The 14,060-nt window shown below is 36.1% G+C and overlaps 1 protein-coding gene across 3 annotated transcripts in view; it reads left to right on the plus strand.

Annotated features, from left to right (window-relative positions):
* GRIP1 (glutamate receptor interacting protein 1) overlaps nt 1-14,060 on the plus strand; it is a 391,246-nt gene that overhangs the window by 164,301 nt on the left and 212,885 nt on the right. The window lies entirely within an intron of this gene.

The raw sequence follows: 14,060 nt of genomic DNA on the forward strand, positions 1-14,060 counted from the left end.
ATAAATTAAAAAAAAAAAAGCATAAGAACCTAACAAAGGAAGAGAGATAAAATTATTATCAAAAATTTTGAACCAATATGAATCAAATGTAGTTAAGCTATATGCCTTTGGTATTGCATATTGTCATTAATTTTATTTATTTAATTGTTTTTTAAAAAGATTTTATTTATGTATTTATTTGGGAGAGAGAGAGCACAAGCAGGGGGAGGCACAGAGAGAGAGGGAGAAGCAGATTCCCTGCTCAGTGGGGAGCCCAGCACGAGGCCCGCCCCATCCCAGGACCCTGAGATCATGACCTGAGCCAAAGTCAGGTGCTTAACCGACTGAGCCGCCCAGGCGCCCCTCATTTATTTGTTAATAAATTAACAATTGTTAATAAATTGTTCATAAGTATTCTATATATGTAAAATAATATATGCAGAATGGAAAGACATGTTTTAAGGAATAGTAAGACATCCACATACCGACCACCCAGTATAAAATATAGAATATTGATGTGAAGCCCTTGTCCTCCCCTCAGGGATGTCATTGTTCTTTATCTCCCCAGAAGTAATACCATCCTGTGTTTTTCAATTTATTATTCAGCTATTTTTCTTTATAGTTTCTGTTCTCCTCTCAGTGTATATTTTGGCTGTGCAGATTTTGCTAATACAAAAGCTGTCCCAGTTAACTTCCATGCACTTAATCTTCTGTTGCACAAATGCTCGAGTTTCTCTGGAGTGCACACCATGCAGTGGAGGTGCTGGGTTATGAGTGTGCACCTCTTCAGGTTGGCTAGACCAGACCAGACTATCCCCACATACACTCCTGTCAGCAGCAGGTGAGCTCCCATTTCTCCATTATTACTTAGTCTGCTTGGGCTTCCATACCATAGACTGGGTGACTTAACAGAAATTTATTTCCTCACTGTTCTAGAGACTATAAAGTCCAAGACCAGGGTTCAGTTTCTGGGGAGAGCTCTTTTCCTGGCTTGTAGATGGCTACCTTCCTGCTGTGTCCTTACTAGTGGAGAGGGAGGGAGCAAGCTCTCTGGTATCTCTTCCTTTTTACAAGTGTATAAGTTTGATAGGATCAGGACTCCACCCTTATGACCTCATTTAACTTAAATCAACTCCTGAAAGGCCTTGTCTCCCATATAATCACATGGTGGGGGCGGGGGGGAGGCAGAGCTTCAATATATGAATTTTGTGGGAACACAATTCAGTCCATTGTAATTCTAAATACTTGATATTTTCAGAGGTTTGGGGGTTTTTGTTTTGTGTTGTGTTTTGTCAATTAGTGGGTATAAATTGTATCTCATTGTGGCTTCTTTCTTTTTCTATTGTGGTAAACCATATAAAACATAAAATTTACTATTTTAGCCATTTTAAGTGTACGGTTCAGTGATATTAAGTACATTCTTATCGTAGTGCAGCTATCACCATAATCCATTCCCAGAACTTTTTCATCTTCTCAAAAAACTTCATACCAATTAAACAATGCCTCTTCATCCTTACTTCTTGCCAGTCCCTGGCAACCACCATTGTACTTTCTATCTATGAATTTGACTACTCTTTGTACCTCATATAAGTGAAACCATAGAGAATTTGTCTTTTCATGCCTGGCTTATTTCACCGAACATAAGTGCCTTTAAGTTTCATCCAAAGGGTGCCTGGGTGGCTCAGTTGGTTAAGTTTCATCCATGTGATAGCATCTGTCAGAACTTCCTTCCTTTTAAAATCTGAATAATATTCCATTGTAAGTATTCCATTTGTAAACAAAACACATTTTGTTTATCCACTCTTTTGTTGATGGATGCTTGGGTTTCTGTCACCTTTTGGCTATTTGTGAATAATGCTGCAATGAACATGGATTTACAAACAAATGTACAAATATTGGTGTACTGTTTGAGTCCTGGCTTTCAATTCTTTTGAGTATATATCACTGTGGTTTTTAATTTTTGTTTTCCTGATTACTGAAGAGGTTGAATATCGATCTTATTTTTATTGGTCATTATTGGTCATTATTAGCCATTTGTGTTTGCTTTTCTTTAAAATATACATTCATATCTTTTATCATTTTTAAATCTAATGCATAATTTGGATTTATTTTCCTTTTTGACTTTTAGGACTTGTGTATTCTGGAAACTAATCTTTTGTTGCTTATATGTGTGACAATTTTCTTCTCTTGATATTTGACTCTTATTTACAATTTCTTTATGGGGGGTTTTTGTTGAATTGGAAACCCCTAATTTTAATGTAGCAGAATTTATTATTTTCTCCTTTTATGACTTCTTATCTTATTTAAGAAGTCTTCTACCTTGAGGACATTTAAGATATTTAATTTTTAAAATTCTAGTTAAAGCAAACATGAATATTTTAGGAAATAAAATGTAAATGATGGGGGAACGTTTAATGTTAAATTTGAAGCTTCATTTATCAAGTATTTATTGAGTCCTACTTTGTGACACACCCTTAAAGGCCACAGATTCTTTGCCCTCATGGAGAAAGACAATAGCCAAATGAATGTACAACACATGCCAGGTTGTCATAAATGCTATGAAGGAAGACTGAAAGAAGTTACTGTCATTAGGACCAGAGAACCCTCCCACCCATGTGAGCTATGTGAAAAGCACAAGAAGAAGGTACAATGGCAGCCCATACACAGGGCTTCTAGTCCTGGTTCTTTCACTCTGCAAATTGGGTGAAACTTACTTGTCAGTTAAATGAGCAGATCAAATCAGATAACCTGCATGAATCCTTTCACCTTGAAGAATTCACTTTTTGCTTTATTAAACCTCTTTGGGAAAAACTGTTTATAAGGAAATATGATAAGTTTAAATTTTTCTAAAGCTAAAAGAGTGTAGTTCACTTCCAATCCTGATTCTTAACTCTATGTCCCAGGCAGAGTAACTTTTCATCATTTCCAATAAAACCAATATGAGATTCCAGCTGAAGCACTGTAAATGGAGAACCATTTGTAAAAGGATGTCCCTGTAATTAAGATGACTCTGCAGAGAAAGCTGTAAGAGCAAGTCTTCCATGATCGGCTGCAAAAAGGAAAGCACTAAAATTGCTAAGTAATACTATAGATTTCAAAATTTATATGTATCTTTGGAGCTAGTCTCATAAAAGGAATGATAATTTAAGTCTAAATTCTTGAAAATGGTTTTCACAGTAAAAAAAAACATAACACATACTGCTATACTTTTTTTAACCTGTGGACATTAAAATGTAAATTTCACTTTGGAGCTTATGGAAAATCTTTTCATGGAATGAATGCTAAATTAAGTGTGACAGGTGATTGTGATTAATCACTTATTACCAGCAATGGAAGAAATGAAGCCTTTGTTGCCTCATGAAATATAACACAACGCAAAAGGAAAATGCAGAAATGGACCATTTTTGAAGGAAAACATAAACCATTTTACACCTCTTTGAAAAACTGAATGAAAACATATGAATCTCATGCATGTGAATCTTCCCATTTATCTGAGGGTTACCCTGGACTCTGATCTCTTGAACTTGAAGGTTCAGAGTTCCTTCAAGATCATACTGTCAAGTGTGCTTACAGTATGTCATTTGACGGCAACTGCAGTTTACGACTTTGCTAATAAAGTTGGATGAAGCCAAAGACTGCTTGGGTGTGACCAGACATCACATAGGACAGTGGGCAATAGCATGGCTAAGGAACACAACTTCCTCATTCAGATTCTAGTTCTGTCACTTATAGCTAAGAAAACTTGGGCAAGTTTTTTTAATTATATCAAAATTAACTATTAATAAATTAATTATTTAATTAATACTCTTCAGTAAAATGGGGATAGTGGTAATTTAATCCATGTCTTTACTGATTAAAGACAAAAGCTGTGGTCATCTTTAGGTATTCAAAAGTTATAAAACACCCATTTTCCTCTTTTTCCACTTTCCCTTTTTTTGATTTTTGAAATTTGAGATGAAGTCTTCACTTATATAGAGTCATCTTAAAAATTACAGACATTCTGGGGCGCCTGGGTGGCTCAGTCGGTTAAGCGTCTGCCTTCGGCTCAGGTCATGATCCCAGGGTCCTGGGATCGAGTCCCACATCGGGCTCTCTGCTCAGTGGGAAGCCTGCTTCTCCCTCTCCCACTCCCCCTGCTTGTGTTCCCTCTCTGTCTCTCTCTCCGTCACATAAATAAATAAAAATCTTAAAAAAAAAAAAAGTTACAGACATTCTGAGGCTCCTGGCTCGTTCAATTGGTAAAACATGTGACTCTTGGATCTCAGAGTCATGAGTTCAAGCCACATGTTGGGCATAGAGCTTACTTTAAAAAAAACTACAGACATTCTTGTATCTGCTATACAAACAGATAGATTTCTTATCCTACCCTTTACCATCCCTTGAGCAAGTCACTTACCCACCCTAGCTTTACCTTCCTTATTTGCTAAATGGAATTGATACCAATTCGTAAGGATTATAGGCTTCCCATAGACTCTGAGTGTTACATTTGATCAATACATAATGATTCAGAGCAGGAATATGCACATTGATCTTAAACAGTGGTTTTAAACCTTGGGTTCAAGTGTGGGTTTCTAGGATTCTGGAAATAATATACATTTGTGTTTGTGTATTTGCATTTTGGGACCAGGCCTTGGTACATATTTAGTGTTAATACATGTTCATCCCATTTTCACCGTAGTTCTGTCACCTTAAGACACTTTGTGACAATCTTCTGCTTAGATAGACATTTTTGTATCACTGACTCACATGGTGGGACCACCATTCTATAATTTGTCACCGGTCTCCCATAGTAATGACAAGGATAGTTTCATTCGCCCTTTTCCCTTTGTTACATAGAAAGTCAGATGGCTACATTGGATGGCATTATATTAGGACAAAGAGTAAAATCTTCTTCCTAATGCTTCCTGAATGGGGAGAAATGACACCAAAAACAGTGATACACTACATAGGCCTTTAGCATTGCTGTTATCATGATAAAAATAAAGGTTGAGTATAAGTAGTGTTTATTTTTCTTGTAAGTTTTCATGTTCTATTTGAATAGCACATTTAATATCCCTTTTATCCAAACAGTAAACAAAGCCAATGAACAAATACTTATTAAGCACTTAGAATGTACAAGATACTGTGTGGGGAACAAAAATGAATAAAAAATAACCCAGCTTCAGTGATTTTCCTATCAAGTTCATGACCAAGGAAATATAGCTTTTCCAATTATCTTACTATCCCTGCAGTAATAGGATATTTTACTTTCCTCATTTGCTATTCCCAATTATTGTAATAAATGCAGCCAACATATGTGTAAATTTGGTTTAGCAAGAATGTTTTCTGGCCTTTTTTCTCTATAAGGCAATCCCAATAAAATCCTAAGGTTAGACATTTCTCCGTCAATAGTGACTTTAATCTATTAGAGAACATCATTTACTGCCCTAACAGTATGATGAGATGCAGAAGCAGTTATTGCTCCATGATTCGTAAAATGTTACTGACCCATTCGAAAAGTCTCTGCTATTGTGGACACTGGAAAAAAAAACAAAAAGTCTCTGCTCCCTGCCCTCATGGGCTTTGTAGTCCCATGATAGAACAATTAAATCTTGAACATATAGTCTAAAAAGATGCAGGAAGGCATCCTCTATTTTAAGATGCTTTCAACTAATTTCTCTAAGTCTTACTTTTCTCACCTGTCAACTGAGATCCATTCTTTCACTCAAAAATATCTTTTTTGCAAAAATTGAGCTCTGAAGTCCACATTTTTCTGCCTCCCAAGAGTTTAAGCACCGTGAGGGCAGAGAGCAGAAGAAAACAAATCCAGGGAGGCTCTGAGCTGGTATTTGAAGATAAGGATTCTGGAAATTTTTACATCTTCTTCAGAACCTAGCAAAAAGGGCCTTGGACATTGTAGTTGCCGAACACAAAAGCAGAAAAGGTGCCTGAAAGCCCCAACGCCATGACCTGTATTTGACAGAGTGACTACCAGTCCCTTAAGATTTTTCAGGGGGAAACAAATCCATTTTTTAAAGTCAACATAATAAAATTAAATTAAAAAATAGTCAAAATTAAGCTTGTATTATTTGAAACTAGGATCTTGAAGTGTTCTTTCCATACAGAATGTCAACAGGGAAATATAAAAAGATGAATGCTTTAGCATGCTTTCAATTGAAGGTTCTGTGTATATTTAAATAATTCACTGCTTCATGTAGAAGGTAAACAACCCTGGAAGAAAATAGGTCCAGTGTGCAATTGTAACATGCTTTTAAGGCTGGTGTCCTTTATAAACTAATTGCTTTTTATTTTTATAAAGTAGTGTATTTTAGTACATTGTTTTAGAGTCAGTTTAATAATTAACCTAGTCCTTTTCCAAATGTTTTTCATTGTAGCTCTTCCAGAAATTGACTTTTATATAAAAATCACATTTGAATGTTCACTTGAGTTGAAGCTTTAAAGCAAATATTATGACTCAAGATTATAATTAGATGGTTTAGAACTACCAGTCATTGATGACGCAGCTCAGTAGAATCCAAGTTTATTGTTACTAGGTAGCAGTTATGAAGTATAGGAATCTGTGTTATCATTTAATTCAGGGATATTTTGGTGTGGCCATTCTGAGCACTCTGCAACATGCTGGTCATCATGCATGTTAGGCTTCCTGCCATTTGTGTCATTGAAGCTTGTCAGTTCTATGTGCTGCAAATTTTATGAAGCCTTACTGCAGGTAGCCATACATTATATACATCTTTTCAACCTCCCAAGAGTTTCTAATAATTTAAAACAATAGTTTCATATGGGATATTTTCATTTTGAAATAGAGCCTCCTCAATTAGACCAAAATACAGCCATGCGACCAACAACTTTTGTTTTTAGGAAATGGTAAATGAGTAGAAAGAATTTAATTTTGCATGCTAATATACATATTTGCAATAAAGGGTAAGTTACTTGAACACTATTTTCTGTTTCAGAGAGTAGATTTAACATTTCTTTAAAGACTGTGTTCAACAAACGATTGTTGAGTTCCTACTACTTGAGAGACTTTGGGAATATAATGATGCAAAGCAGACTTAGTTTCTACCTTTTTGAACTTACAGTTTAGTGGGGAAAAATACATTAATCACATAATGACAAAGGTAGATCAATAGTTCTAAACTGTGATGATTTCTGTAAGAGTTTCTCAAGCTCCTGACATTTGGGGCCAGATAATTCTTTGTTGTGGGGAGCTGTCTTGTATTTTGTGAGCTGTTTAGTAGGATCCCTGCCCTTTATCTGTCAACAGCAACCCCCCTCCCAGTAGTAACAATCAAAACCGTCTCCAGCTGTTGTCAGATGTCCTCAGGAAAGGGGAGCAAAAATCACCCCTGGTTGAGAAGAACTCCTTTATATAAAGGAGAAATACAAGGTATTTTGAGAACATGTAACAAGGAAACTGGCAAGGTTCTCTGAAAAGTGACATGGTAACATTTGTATTAAGCTCTGATGAGGAGTTAACTAGACTAGAGGAAGGTGATGGGAAAGGACATGGAGAGGAGGGGAAAATGGGAAATAGAACAAGTTATTTCAGGTTTCTTTCTGAAGGCCAGTTCTCTGTACATGTTAGCCATCCTGGTGAATTCCTCAAGGACAGGCCCAGCCTTCTGCTTCTGTCCGAACCCCCTGTATTCCCTTAGAGCTGGGTACATAGGGGCACTCAAGGAATTTTTGTTGAAGGCATACTCTCTATCCAGTCTAACAGGCGCAATGCTAAGTAAGCACTAGGAGATATAAATATGGCCAAGCCATGCTCCCTGGTATCTGTGACCTCATAATCTATTAAGAACAGAGTAAAATGAAGCAAGTAATCCTTCTGGGGAGGAGAGAATGTGTTCCCTGAAGAGGTGACATTTGAAGAATAGTGAAGAATAGGCAGGTGCCAGGTGGATGTGCGTTTCCCCAGCTGTTCCAGATAGAACTAGTTGCTTCCTCCCCAGTACTTCTTTTGTGGTTTGTCAGTGTTTCCATCATTGGCCTTAGAGCTTTGGGGCACAATTAGATCTAAATGCACAGATGTTGGAATTCGCACATAGATAGATAGATAGATAGATAGATAGATAGATAGATAGATAGATAGATAGAGGTATCTGTATGTATATCTCTGTCTTTCTGTCTGTGTATCTATCAGGAGGTGCTAATAAAGGGAGAAATAGCTACTAATTAGACAAAAATGTCACTTGTTCCCTATAGTAACCTACCTGATTCATCTCTCTCTGACTACTGCGAGTCCTGATACAGTCACTTTGAAACTTGTAAGACATGTGCTTGACACATGGAAGATATTCAATAGATATTGTGGATATTTCTTGAACAATGAGTGAGTAAGCAAGTGAACTGATCGTTTCATTTTGTTCTACATATAAAGGTCTGATGATTGAAGAAGAGTCAGGAAAACAAGTTAGGAGTCTCTTAGTCCAAGATAAGAGATTTGGTGGACTAGGCAATTGTGCTTAAATTTCTGGGTTGCAGTCTCCTTTCTAATACAAAAGTATAAAGTCCTAAGATTAGACACTGATCTCTGCCACAAAGAAACCATCTGATGAAGACCAAAAGTAATGCAGTGTCAGCTGTTGACCTGTCCCGAGTGATTACAAAGAACATCTAAGTATCCTTTATCAAAGGAAAGAGTACAGCTGTCCTAATGCTCTGTAGGACAGATAATGGCTTAGCAGCCAGGGGCAGGTTGAGCAAGAGCCTGATCTGTAAGCACTTGTGGTTAGAAAATGGGAAGGCACAGTGTGCAATGACATTTGGAGCTTAATGTCCATGCAAATGAATTACTTGGACCAGGCAGAGATGGTCATAGAGCGCAAGAGCATGAATCCTGGCAAAATAGCATCCATGCCAAGTCCCTGGGTGTCCAGGCTCAGTGCCCTTTCTTTCTGCCACCTGCAGAGTCACCTCCATAGGAAAAAGCAGTGCACTGTCTCATCAGGATTCTGTGCTCATTTCCAGAACTGTGAAACATGGATTTGTGACACTGACTATACCTCTTTTTAATTGAGACAGTAGGCTTTCTCAGCTTCCCCAACTCACAAGATAAGGGGACAGAACATGAGGCACTGGCAGAACGGCTAAGAGAAATAAGGACAAGGCAGATTTATTAGGACAAATGTAAGCAAATGTTTTTTCCTAACCAGCTATTCCTAGCTTCTGCTGGCTTATATTCAAGACATTTAAGAAATTTACTTTCAATTTTCTAACCAGCTATTCCTAGCTTCTGCTGGCTTATATTCAAGACATCTAAGAAATTTACTTTCAATTTCCTTTATAGAAAATTATGTATGTACACATATTTGGTGTACATATATGTCTGTATATACATGTACATATGTATACATATATTTTGTCAGTACACAATATATATACTCTCTAGGGATACGTTAATCTGTAATTGAGCTTTTGTTTGACTCTTTCAGCATTTGGTTTTAAAAATATACTTTTAATGTGAACTTGAGCCTGGTGTGCCTGCTTTTGCCTTGACCTGGAGCCCTTCTCCCCAGAGGTAGGGCTGGCTCCTTGTCCTCATTTCAATCTCAGCACATGCCGCCTTCACAGAGAGGCATTCCCTACTGCACGGTGCTTCTTGACTCCCACTCAGGACTCTGAGTATCTGAAATTTTTGGTAGGCATGAAATAAATATTTGTTGAATCCTATAAGACAGATACTTGCAAATCTCTCTGTGTACTCTTTATGCTATTTATATTTTTGGCAAACTTCTTATCTCTATCATCCCCAACTCCTCAAATTTGATAGGTTATCTTAAAATTATTCCCTTTTAGAAGTTCCATCTAAAATACATGTTTGCAAAATTTTTCTACCTCAGTGACATTTTCCACTAAACCCTAACAGTTATAAAACTATGTATTGCCTCAAACTCCAAGGTTAATTCCATCATTTTGAATTTCTTCATTTTATGCATGTTGTCAGAGGGTAATTATGTTTAAAAAATCACTAATACCAACTAAGGTTTCTTTATACAATAGTTCAAATGAATGTATTTCAATCTAAATTTGTAAATATTTTATTACTTTATAAGTCCCTTTGAAAATTAGTGTAGTAATTTTTGACATTAGAAATACTCAAAAAGAATGTCATAAGACCCCACTGGTCATCAGTTCATATGGGAAGCACATATGTGAAAATCTGTCCATTTACAAGTGAGATGCATGAGCCACATCAGAGAGTCAATTCAGTTTGGGCAAAACATAATGGAAGCTATGCATAATGAGAAGATTATAGAAATAGGAAAACCAAGATATGAACTATATTGGTTAACAAAAAATGAAGCTAATATAATATATGTAATTTAGAGAAGATGGCCAGCCATCTGGTCATGTGAAGACCTGTCTTCAAATGGCAGATTCATAAGAATAAGGTCATGACATATTAACATGGGTCCTCTCCTCCTCGAGGCCTTCCCAACTTGTGTGTTAAACAAAGAATGACATCGCAAGCTTACCACCTACACCAAACCCAGTTTTCTGGAAAAGCAACTGAAATGTATGATCCAAAAGCAAAATACAGTCTTGCCTTGGTTCTCATTTGCATTTGGCTTTTAAACATGGCAAAAACCAATAATGGGTTTTCACTTTGAGCTATTTCTAAATGTTATGTTGGAAATTAGCTGCAAATGTTACATTCTCTGGAACAAGTTAAATTGGAAATGTTGTCCATGGTAAATGAAATATACCCCCAAGCATTCTTCGCTATGAATGAGAATCCTGAAAGAAAAACGTACTTCTCATGTAACTTTTAAAGATTTAGTGCATTATATGAGAAATTTCACATGGAGAAAACCAAATAATAACCACTGTCTTTCCTTGGAGATAGATTAAAAAGGGCAAGAGGTATAAAAATGAATGTATGTGCTATTAACCACCAGCCTAGTGCTTGCTGCAGAGAATAGTTTTGATCCTTTACTGTATGTCCTTAGCATAAATGATTATTTTACATGTTTTATTTCTCTAATATTCAGAAAGAATCAATAAATTATATTTATTAACTCAGATGCAAGAGATGTTTTGCAGTCTATCCAATGATGAATTTCTAATATATCCATCTTGCCTTAAAGTGTTACTTTACTTCTAATTTTTTTCTCTCTTCAAGGAGATTAACTCTTAACTATAGCTACCTATTATGTACTTTAACTTAAAGTTGTAAATCATCTTGTTACATATTTTTGTACTTTCCGGAATGAGATGTTTTGTTGAGTTATTCAAACCAAGATAATGGTACTGACCTCTATGCAACTGTATTCTAGCCTTTTGAGAGGACAAATATGAATATGGAAAAAGAGAAGCCATTGTAATAATTTATTTTCTTACAATATATTTTTTAATATCCAAAATCATAGAATTATTTAACTTGCATGGTATTGAACAAACCTTTTTAAATGGGAAAAACACTGGCTTCTTCAGGGTAAAAGTTATATTTCCATCATCTAACACAGTGCCTGGCACCTTGAAAGTGCTGAATCAGTAGTTGGACAGATGAATGAATGTGGGAGGAAGGAAGGGAGGGAGGGATAGAAGGATGGAGGAACTTTGTTTAAAGAGATACCTTGTGGGGTGCCTGGGTGGCTTAGTTGGTTAAGCATCCAACTCTTGATCTCAGCTCAGGTCTTGACCTCAAGGTCATGAGTTCAAGCCCCACACTGGGTTCCATGCTGGGCATGGAGCCTACTTAAAAATAAATAATAAATAAATAAATAATAAATGTAAAGAGATACCTTGCTGTGTAATAATAATAATGTGGCAAAAAAAAAAAAAATTTAAATCTAAAAAAAATAATAATAATAATAATAATAATAATGTGGCTGAAGATTGGTTTTACTGAAGGCAACCAAAAGATAATAAATTTGTAAGAAAATAGTTCAAATATCTCTTAAAGTGGTAAGCTGACATACTATCAGCTGAGGTTGAAAAAAGTATGTAATGGTCATTTTAGCTAGTTGTTTGAATACCTTGATAAAATTGAAAACAAAGAGGTATCAGAAGCCAAGTAAGAAATTTTGTTTTTAATCCTGAAAATAATATGGTCCACCTGTACTTGCAGTGTTTCCAACAACTGAGCCTCCAGAAGGGATGAGGAAGTGAGCTCAGATTCTGAGAGAGGAAGTTAAAGGAGTGAAGAGTTTACAGGTACATGAGTACCAGTTAGGAAACTTAGGACTCCTACCATGTAAATCAGACCATAAATCTGAGGAGGACGTGAGCCAAGTTGACAATACCATAAATATCATGAACTTGACCATCCTTATAAGTCTGAAATGTTCCAGTATATATTGTTTCACATTTAGTTGGAACTTATCACAACCAAGAGATGGTACAGGGTGACTAACTGTAAATGGACACAAGCCCAGTTAGTAACTATGTGACCATAGGCAATTTACTAAACATCTCTGCTCTTATTTCATTCCCTGAAAACAGCAGCTAATACCTACCTCATCAGGCTGTTATGAAAATTAAATGAATTAATATTTTTAAAGTGCTTAAAACACTTAAAGGTTTGTTAGATAAACTTCACAGAGAAGAAATTATTGAGAAAAACAGGGATATTTGGGTATATCTTTAAATTTCATGCCTCCTCATGAACAGATTTCTTTAACTAAAAACGGAACACTGGGTTGGAAAAGCTGTTGGTCTGGTGTATTCATTCATTCATTGGATATTTACTGAGCATCTACTATTTACCATGAATTACTCTAGATACTTAGGATATCGTGATAAAAATAAATTATAGATATGGTTACTGTCCTCATGGATTTTGTGATCTAGAGGGGGACGGAGCTAAATAAATGATAATTCTGTACAGTAAATCTTGTGATAAACACCACATGGGGTGCCATAGGATCTCAAAGCTAGCACATCAACTCTGGAAACTGGTCGGAAATGGGGGAAGATCATGGGATACTTCCTGGGAAAAGTGCTGACTGGTTTAAGACTTGAAGGATGAATATAAGTTAGGCAGGTAAGAGGACATATGTGGAATATTCCAGAGCACAGGAAATTCAGGATTACTGAAGTTAGATGGCAAGGGTGAGACGAGGCTAAAGAAGTAGGCAGGGATCAGGTCATGAAGGAAAACCAGTGCCATACAGTTTAAACCTTAAAGACAATTGGGACCCAATTTGAAGTCATCCATGGACCTTTTGCTCCTTAGCCTATCACACTGTATTTCTTTAGAATTTATTTGGGAATACGTAAATAAATTTATTATAGGTGGCTTATAGAGTAATCTAAGAATGCTGCTGAAAATGGTATCAGAGACTGGTCAAATGGAATCACTACAGTAATTTCTTGGGTATGACATCAAAAACACAGGCATCAAAAGCAAAATAGATAAATTAGACTCCATCAAAATTAAAAACTTCTGTGCATCAAAAGACTGTTAATAGAGGAACAAAAGACAACTCACAGAATGGGAGAAAATGTTTGCAAATCATATATCTGATAAAGGATTAATATATTCCAAAATATAGAAGGAGCTCCTACAACTCAACAACAACAACAAAAATAAAAACCAACCCAACTGAGAAATGGGCAAAGGACTTGAATAGACATTTCTCCAAAGAAATTGTAAATATGGCCTATAAGCCAAAGAAACAATACTCAACATCACTAATCATTAAGGACATGAAATTAAAACTACAATGAGATACCACCTCATACCCATTAGAATGGCTATTATTCAAAATCAAAACCAAACAAAAAACAATGGAAAATTACAAGTACCAAATATTGGCAAGGATGTGGAGGAATTGGAAGCCTTTTGCATTATTAGTGGGAATATAAAATGGTGTGGTCCCTGTGGAAAATAATTTGAGTTCCTCAAAAAGTTAAACGTAGAATTACCATATGATCCAACACTTTCACTCTTAGGTATATACCCAAATGAATAGAAAACAGGGACTTGAACAGATACTTGCACACCATTGCTCATAGCAACATTATTCATGATAACCAAAAGGTGGACACAGCCCAAATGTCCATCAACAGATGAATGGGTAAACAAAATGTGGTATATACATACAAGGAAGTATTATTCGGCCATAAAAAGG

The sequence above is a fragment of the Neomonachus schauinslandi genome, chromosome 5 (assembly GCF_002201575.2).
Source record: "Neomonachus schauinslandi chromosome 5, ASM220157v2, whole genome shotgun sequence".
NCBI lineage: Eukaryota > Metazoa > Chordata > Mammalia > Carnivora > Phocidae > Neomonachus > Neomonachus schauinslandi.